Here is an 8755-nt window from a genome sequence, read left to right as displayed (position 1 = left end):
AGGCAAATCTGTAGAGACAAAAAGTAAACTGGTGGTTGCCTAAGACTGGAGGTGGGAATGAGATGAACTGTAAATGGGCACGAGGGCTCTTCTGAATAGAAATGCAAAAATCCTCAACAAAATACTAGCAAACCAAATTTATCAACATATAAATAAGGATTATATACCATGGGATTTATCCCAGGAAGGCAAGGTTGGTTTAAAATCTGAAAATCAGTTAATGGAATACACCATATCAATAGAATAAAGGTCGAAAATGATCATCTCTATAGGTGCAGAAAAAAACATTTAACTAAATTCCACACCCCTTCATGATTAAAAAAAAAAAAAAAAAACTCAGCACACTAGGAATAGAAGGAAACTTTCTCAATCTGATAAAAAACATCTATGAAGAACCCACAGCTAGCACCAGACTTCATTGTGAAATACTGAATGCATTTTCCCATAGATCAGAAACAAGACAAGGATGTCTACTCCCTCCATTTCTATTCAACATCGTACTGGAAGTTCTAGCCAGGACAATTAGGCAAGAAAATAAAAGGCACCCAGATTGGAAAGAAGAAAAACTAGCTTTATTTGCAGATAACATGATCTTGTGTATAGAAAATCCTAAGGAATCCATTAAAAAATATAAAACTAATAAATGAGTTCAGTAAGGTTGTAGGATACAAAATCAGCATACAAAAATAAGTTATATTTCTATACACTAGTAGTGTACAATGCAAAAAACAAAATTAAGAAAGCAATTTCATTTAGAATAGCATCAAGAATAATGAAATACTTGGGAATAAATATAATAAAAGCAGTACAAAACTTATGTTCTGAAAATTACAAAGCATTGTTGACAGAAATTAAAGAATATCTAAATAAGTAAAAAGACATCTCATGTTAATGGATTGGAAGACTTAATATTGTTAAGATGGCAATATTCCCTAAATTGATTTATAAATTCAACCCAGGCTCCATCAAAATTCTAGCTGGTTTCTTGGCAGAAATCAATAAGCTGATCCTAAAATTAACATGGAAATCCAAGGGACCCAGAATAGCCAAAACAATCTCAAAAAAGAAAAAAAAAACAGCGTTGGAGGACTCACACTTCCCAATTTCAAGGCTTATTACAAAGCTACAGTAGTCAATATAAGCATAAGGATAGACATATAGATGAATGGAATAGAATTTAGTGTCCAGAAATAAGCCCTCACATTCACAGTCAATTGATTGTTGCCAAGGATGCCAAGACAACTCATTGGGGAAAGAATAATTTTTTCAACAAACGGTTCTGGGACAACTGGATATCCATATGCAAAGGAATGAAGTTGAACCCCTAACACATACCATCTACAAAATTTAACTCAAAGACCTAAATATAAGGGCTAAAACTATAAAATGCCTAGAAAAAAGCATAGGCATAAATCTTCATGGCCTTGGATTAGGCAATAATTTCTTAGATATGACACCAGAAGCACAAGCAACAAAATAAAAAAAATAGACAAATTTGACTTTATCAAACTTTAGAACTTTTTTTGTTGAAAAGGATATCATCAAGAAAGTGAAAAGACAACCTACAGGATGGGAGAAAATATTTGTAAATCATATATCTAATTAGGGACTTGTATCCAGAATATAGAATGAACTCTTACAACTTAATAATAAATATATATATCACCAAACTAAAAAAAACTGTACAAAGGATACGAATAGACTTTTCTCCAAAGAAGATATACAAATGGCCATTAAGTGCATGAAAAGATTCACAACATCATTAACCACCCTTCAGGGAGATGCACATCAAAACTAAGAGATACCTCATACCTACTAGGATGGCAATAATCAAAAAGACAGATAATAACAAAGCTCCAGTGAGGATGTGGAGAAATTGGAACTCTTGTACACTGCTAGTGGGAATGTAAAATACTACAACCACTTTGGGAAAAAGTTTGGCAGTTCCTCAAAAGTTTAAACATAAAACCACCATGCAACCGAAGTAATTCCACCCCATATATACCCAAGAGAATTGAAAATATATTCACACAAAAACTTGTGCACAAATGTTCATTGCAGCATTATTCGTAATAATCCAAGAGTGCAACAACTCAAATGTCTATCAATTGATGAATGGATAAATAAAATATAGTATATTCATATAGTAATGGAACATTATTTAGCAAATAAAAAGACATGAACTACTGATATATGCTACAACATGAATGAACCTTGAAAACATGCTAAATGAAAGAAGCCAGACACAAATGACAACATAGGATATTATTTCATTTATATGAAATGTCCAGAGTAGGCCTATCTAGAGACTGAAAGTAGATTAGTGGTTGCTTAAGGCTTTGGAGGAAGGAGGAAGAGGAATGACTGCTAATGTACAGGGGTTTGAGAAGGGGCAATGGAAATATTCTAAAATCGGTGTGGTGATGATTGCACAACTCCATGAATACCCTAAAAACCGCTGAATTGTATACTTTAAGTAGTTGAATTGTATGGTATATGAATTATATCTCAATAAATCTATTGTTTTACAAGTGGACATAGGGACATGAAAATTTATGGTAATAGTTGTAGTTACTTGATACAATTTCTAGATATCAATGCACTGTACACCCGAAATAGGTGAAATTTAGATTATGTAAAATATACCTCAATAAAGTTGTTTAAAAAAAAAAGAGTTCCCAGATAACACAGCCAATGAGAGGCAGAGCTGAAAATGTATGTGAAAGGGAAAATTTTCTAGAAAATAATAAATTTACCCAAACTGGCTCAAGAAGAAATACAAATCGTTAACTAGCTTGAATGGGCATTCAGGAGTTTCTGACTCCAAATGATACCAGAGCCAGATGGAGTTTACAAGTTTTATTAAACCTTAATCTTGAACTTACACATTTTTCAGAGAATGAGAAACAAAAGTCATTTAATGTGTTTCATGAGGCTAGGATAACCTTGATCCCCAAACCAGACAAGGACAATGCAAGAAAAGAAAATGCCAGAGGAATTCTCTCAAACGTAGAGACACAAATCCTAAATACATATTAGCCAGTTAAATATAGCCTTGCAAAATAAAAATAAATCACAGCCAACTTGGATTGACCCCAGGCATGCAAACACGTTGTCAGCACATTTGCTGCAAAACTCCAAGCTTTTCTTATGTGTAGAATATGAGCTAGAAATGCTACTTTTTTTGGAAGTTTTCCTAGGAATCTGTTCCTCGTTTATTTATTCAGCAAACATATTTAGGTGCCTATTAAGTGCTGGGTGCTGTTCTGACACCACGCATAACACAAACTCCTGCCCTCAAAAATGGAAAGAAAGCAATCTATGCAATCCCCATGTTAACAAACTAAAGGAAAAACCCATGTAATCATCTCCATAGATACAGGAAAAGCACTGGAAAAATTCAACACTCATTTATGATTTTTAGAAACCCGATAGGTAAATCAGAATACACAGTAATTACTATTCCACAGCAAATATCATACTTAAGAGTAAAACCTTAGAAACAAGACCAGGACACCTACAACTCAACATCATGCTGGTGATCCTGGACAAAGCAATAGGACAAGAGGGAGAAAAAAGCCCAGATCTGACGGCTCAAAACCCATGCAATTAACTACAGTGTACTCTGCCAGGGTGCCAGGGTAGGGTCATAACTACTGCTAATTCCTTGTCAAGAGTGTTGACCTGCTTTAGGAGTTGGCTTCCTCTTTCCATGAATGGACAAGGCCTGGCAGGTGTGTGTCTGCACACAGAACTCTTAAGGTGACTGAGGTTCTAGATTAGAGCAGGGATAGAAGCCCAGACCTCTCAGGGGGTTCTAAAGGAGAATTTCTGATGGGGCTTAGCAGTATGACAATACTATTTTGTTATGTATATTCATATATTTCATTTGCCTCTTGATCCTTCCATCAATCCTGGGAGAGAGGACAGGTAATAAAACTGAAATTTGGAAAGTTTAAGATACTTAGAACCACAAAAAGAACTGGAAGGGATTTTCACTTATTTGTTTTACAAACATTTTTTGAGCACCTACTATGTGCCTGCATCTGCTAGGTGCTAGGGAAACCATGGCCCCTGCTGCCTTCATGGAGCTTACAGCCTATTCTAATTCAAATCACATATTTTATAGGTTGGTACATCCATTTAAAGAAACACTTCTGAGCCTCTATGTTCTAGGCCAGTGGATCACAAACTTTAGCACACATCAGAATCACATGGAGGGCTAATTAAAGCACAAATTACTGGGCCCCATCTCCAGAGTTTCTGAGTCAGTAGGTCAGGGGTGGGACCTAAAAATGTGCATTTCTGACAAGCTCCAAGGTAATGCTGAGGCTGCTGGTCAGGGAGGACACTACTTTGAGAACCATTGCACTAGTAACGTGCCCACACTGGGTTTCAGGCATTACACAATATAAAAAAGAAAGAAAACTTCCTACCCGTGAGAAGCTTACAGCTCCATGGGGTTTGTTTGTTTGTTTACTCCTAATTTATCCCTCCCCACCTCCCTTTCCCCTTTGGTAACCATAAGTTTGTTTTCTATATCTGTGAGTCTGTTTCTGTTTTGTGTATAGATTCATTTGTACTATCTTTTAGATTCCACATATAAGTGATATCATATAATATTTGTCTTTGTCTGACTTACTTCACTAAGTATAATATTCTCTAGGTCCATCCATGTTGCTGCAAATGGCAATATTTCATTCTTTTTTATGGCTGAGTAATATTCCATTGTGCGTATATACCACATCTTCTTAAACCAATAATCTGTTGATGGGCACTTGGGTTGTTTCCATGTCTTGGCTATTGTGAATAGTGCTGCTATGAACATTGGGGTGCATGTTTCTTTTTGAATTAGAGTTTTCATCTTTTCCAGATATATGCCCAGGAATGGGATTGCTGGATCATATGGTAGCTCTATTTTTAGTTTTTTAAGGAACCTCCACACTGTTCTCCATCGTGGCTTTACCAAGTTATATTCCCACCAACAGTGTAGGAGGGTTTCCTTTTCTCCACACCCTCTCCAGCATTTATTATTTGTAGACTTTTTGATGATGACCATTCTGACCAGTGTGAGGTGATATCTCACTGTGGTTTTGATTTGCATTTCTCTAATTAGTGATGTTGAGCATCTTTTCATGCGCCTGATGGCCATCCGTATGTCTTCTTTGGAGAAAAGTCTATTTAGGTCTTCTGCCCGTTTTTTAAATTGGGTTGTTTGGGTTTTTTTTATATTAAGTTGTATGAGCTGTTTGTATATTTTGGATATTAACCCCTTGTCAGTCACATCTTTTGCAAGTATTTTCTCCCATTGCATAGGTTGTCTTTTTGTTTTGTTGATAGTTTCCTTTGCTGTGCAAAAGTTTTTAAGTTTGATTAGGTTCCATTTGTTTGTTTTTGCTTTTATTTATTTTGCCTTGGGAGACTGATGTAAGAAAATATTGCTATGATTTATGTCCGAGAATGTTTGCCTATGTTCTCTTCTAGGAGTTTTATGGTATCATGTGTCTCTCTCTCTCTCTCTCTCTCTCCCTCTCTCTCTCTCTCTCTCTATATATATATATATATATATGTGTATATATATATATATATATATATATATATATATATATATATATTTTTTTTTTTTTTTTGGCTGCGTCGGGTCTTAGTTGCAGCACGCGGGATCTTCATTGAGGCATGCAGGATCTCTCGTTGCAGAGCGTGTGCTCTTCGTTGCGACATGTGGGCTTCTCTCTAGTTATGGCGTGAGGGTTTTTTTCTCTCTCTAGTTGTGGTGCGTGGGTCCAGAGCGTATGGGCTCTGTAGGGTGCAGCACGCAGGCTCTCTTGTTGAGGCACATGAGCTCAGTAGTTGTGGCGCACGGGCTTATTTGCCCCACGGCATGTGGGATCTTAGTTCCCTGACCAGGGATTGAACCCACGTCCCCTGCATTGAAAGGTGGATGCTTTACCACTGGACCACCAAGGAAGTCCCATATTTAGCTCTTTAAACCATTTTGAGTTTATTTTTGTATATCGTGTGAGGGAGTGTTCTAATTTCATTGATTTACATGTAGCTGTACAGCTTTCCCAACACCACTTGCTGAAGAGACTGTCTTTTCTCCATTGTATATTTTTGCCTCCTTTGTTGCAGATTGATTGATCATAGGTGTATGGGTTTATTTCTGGCCTCTCTATTCTGTTCCAATGATCTATGTGTCTGTTTTTGTGCCAATACCATGCTGGTTTATTTTGTTTGTTTGTTTCTTTTTTAAGTATAGCTGATCTACAGTGTAGTGTTAGTTTCAGGTGTACAAAAAAGTGATTCAGTTATGTGTATATATTGAGCATCTTTTCATGTAGCTTTTGGCCATAATACCAAGCTGTTTTGATTACTGTAGCTTTGTAGTATAGTCTGAAGACTGGAAGGGTTATGCCTCCAGCTTTGTTCTTTTTCCTCAGGATTGCTTTGGCAGTTCTGGGTCCTTTGTGGTTCCATATAAATTTTAGGATTATTTGTTCTAATTCTGTGGGAAATGTCATAGGTATTTTGATAGAGATTGCATTAAATCTGTAAATTGCTCTGGGTAGTATTAATATTTATCAATATTAATTCTTCCAACACAAGAGCATGGGATATCTTTCCATTTCTTTGAATCATCTTCAATATCCCTTATCAATGTTTTATAGTTTTCACAACTCCATGGGTTTTAATAGGCATTCACTCACTCACTCATTCATTTGTTCATCAAACCAGGGCTTTGCATTCATAATATTGTGTAGTTTTCAGGAAAACCCTATGTGCTGAATATTTTTATTAGCCCCATTTTACAAATGAGGAAACTGAGACTTAGGAGAGGTTAGGTAATGTGCACACAGTTACACAGTAAGTGACAGAACCCAGGCTGCAGGTCCCCAAGAGTCCTTACTCTTAACCTCCAGTTAAACTGGACATAAGTAATTTAATGTGTGTTCTAAATGCTACCATTAAGGAGGCAATAGAGTGTTTTGGGAACCTAGATGGACCCATCTATGGAAGAATGAGCTCAGAGAGGGCATGGTGGGATGGACCTGAATAGGACATTTGCCAAAGCAAAGAGGGGGGGAAAGGCTGCAGAGCAAGCAGAAGGAACCACTTTGGAAAAGGCCAGGTGGCCCTATGGTTAGGGTATAAAGAACAGAATGTCCCAGTAAATGCCGATACACTGGTCTCAGGCTCATGCCAATCCTCAAGTGACCACAGAGGAGAGTGACCAGAAGGGTGCTCATCTGTTGGCCAGGGGCTGTGTTGACCCAATCAAGGCCACATACCCTCCTGGTGTACGCGTGTGCAGATGTGCGTGTGTGTGTGTGTTCCTTCAAAGGAATCACAGATCACCAGGCAGGTTATTTTCCCAGCATGGGGACCACTGCCCTCTGGTGGCCACTCTGCCAAAAGCCGAAATTGGGAAAACAACTCTCCCTATGGAGACCATTCAGGACCGGTTTTGTTTTATCTCCCCAAAACCTTATAGAATAGGTATTATTATCCCCAGTGAGGCTCAGGGAGATGAAGTTACTTGCCTGAGGTCACACAGCTAGATGTAGTAGACAGGATTGTGACTAGGGTGAGGCAAGGGAGAAAATGGGATGGGACTGGAATCTGGTCAACTGAACTCCAAGACTCATGGTCTTAACCATCATGTGCCCAGTCTCCTGACTGGCCTTGTGGGGGTTGCATTCTGACCTTGGACGTTTCCTGTGTGTGAACAATGCTAGATGCTGGGGAAACAGACACAGCCCTTTGCCCATGAAGATCAAGACTTCTGTCCGACAAATGTAAGTCGGGAGAAGATGCTCTGCTCCAGGAGCAGCAAAAGAAGCATGGTTGTGTGTGTGTGTGTGGTTGTGTGTGTGTGTGTGTGTGTGTGTGTGTGTTTGTGTGTGTGTGAGTGTGTGTGTTTGGCATCCTAAGGGAACAGGTCCTCAGGGAAGCTTGAAGGCAATGTCCCAGCCACAAGGAGTCTTCTTCTCCAGGCAGTGCATCCCCTGAGCCAAGCCAGTGGGCACCAGGCTGGCTCCTTGGACGTGCTGGGGAAGCATTTGTTGGATAAATGCCCATGAACTTAGAACACAGTTGATCTGCAGTCCGTTGTGATGATACACATGATTGTTATTGTACTGTGTGGTCACTAGTCATGGAAGGAAAATGCTCCCCAGTGTGAAGGTAATTAGCATTCCTTTGACCCAGACATATGCAACTTGGCTATTTTAGCTCTTCTCATTTTGCCGACATTTTTCATCAGGGTCCAAGTCAGTAGTTTTCCCTAAAACTAACTCACAAGTTTTTATTGAACACCCACTAGGAAGCCAAAATACAGGGAGAGGGAAATTATAGACATAGAGCTCTATGCCATTTACTCAGTACCAGAAAGGTGCATAGCACTGTCCTAAGCCTGTTACTCCTTACATCAACCCAATGGGGTAGGGAGGGAATCCAAATGCGTGGAATCCTTTTAGAGATGAGCGAGCAGCTTGGAGAGAGCAAGGGATGTATCCAAAGTCATGCAATGAAAGGCAGAGCTGAGATCCAAGTCTAGCCTCATGCCATCACCTCAACTTCCATGCTTGTGGTCCTTGAAGTGTGTTCCCCAGACCAACAGCATCAGGGTCACCTGGGCACTTGTTAGAAATGCAGATTACCAGGTCCCACTGCAGATCTACTCAATCTGAAATTCTGGATGTTGGGCCCTGAAGCCTGTATTTTAACAAGCCCTCCAGGTGATTCTGATGCACAC

Source organism: Balaenoptera ricei, chromosome 1 (genome assembly GCF_028023285.1).
Source record: "Balaenoptera ricei isolate mBalRic1 chromosome 1, mBalRic1.hap2, whole genome shotgun sequence".
NCBI classification, from domain to species: domain Eukaryota; kingdom Metazoa; phylum Chordata; class Mammalia; order Artiodactyla; family Balaenopteridae; genus Balaenoptera; species Balaenoptera ricei.
Note: the sequence above shows the minus strand (reverse complement) of the source record.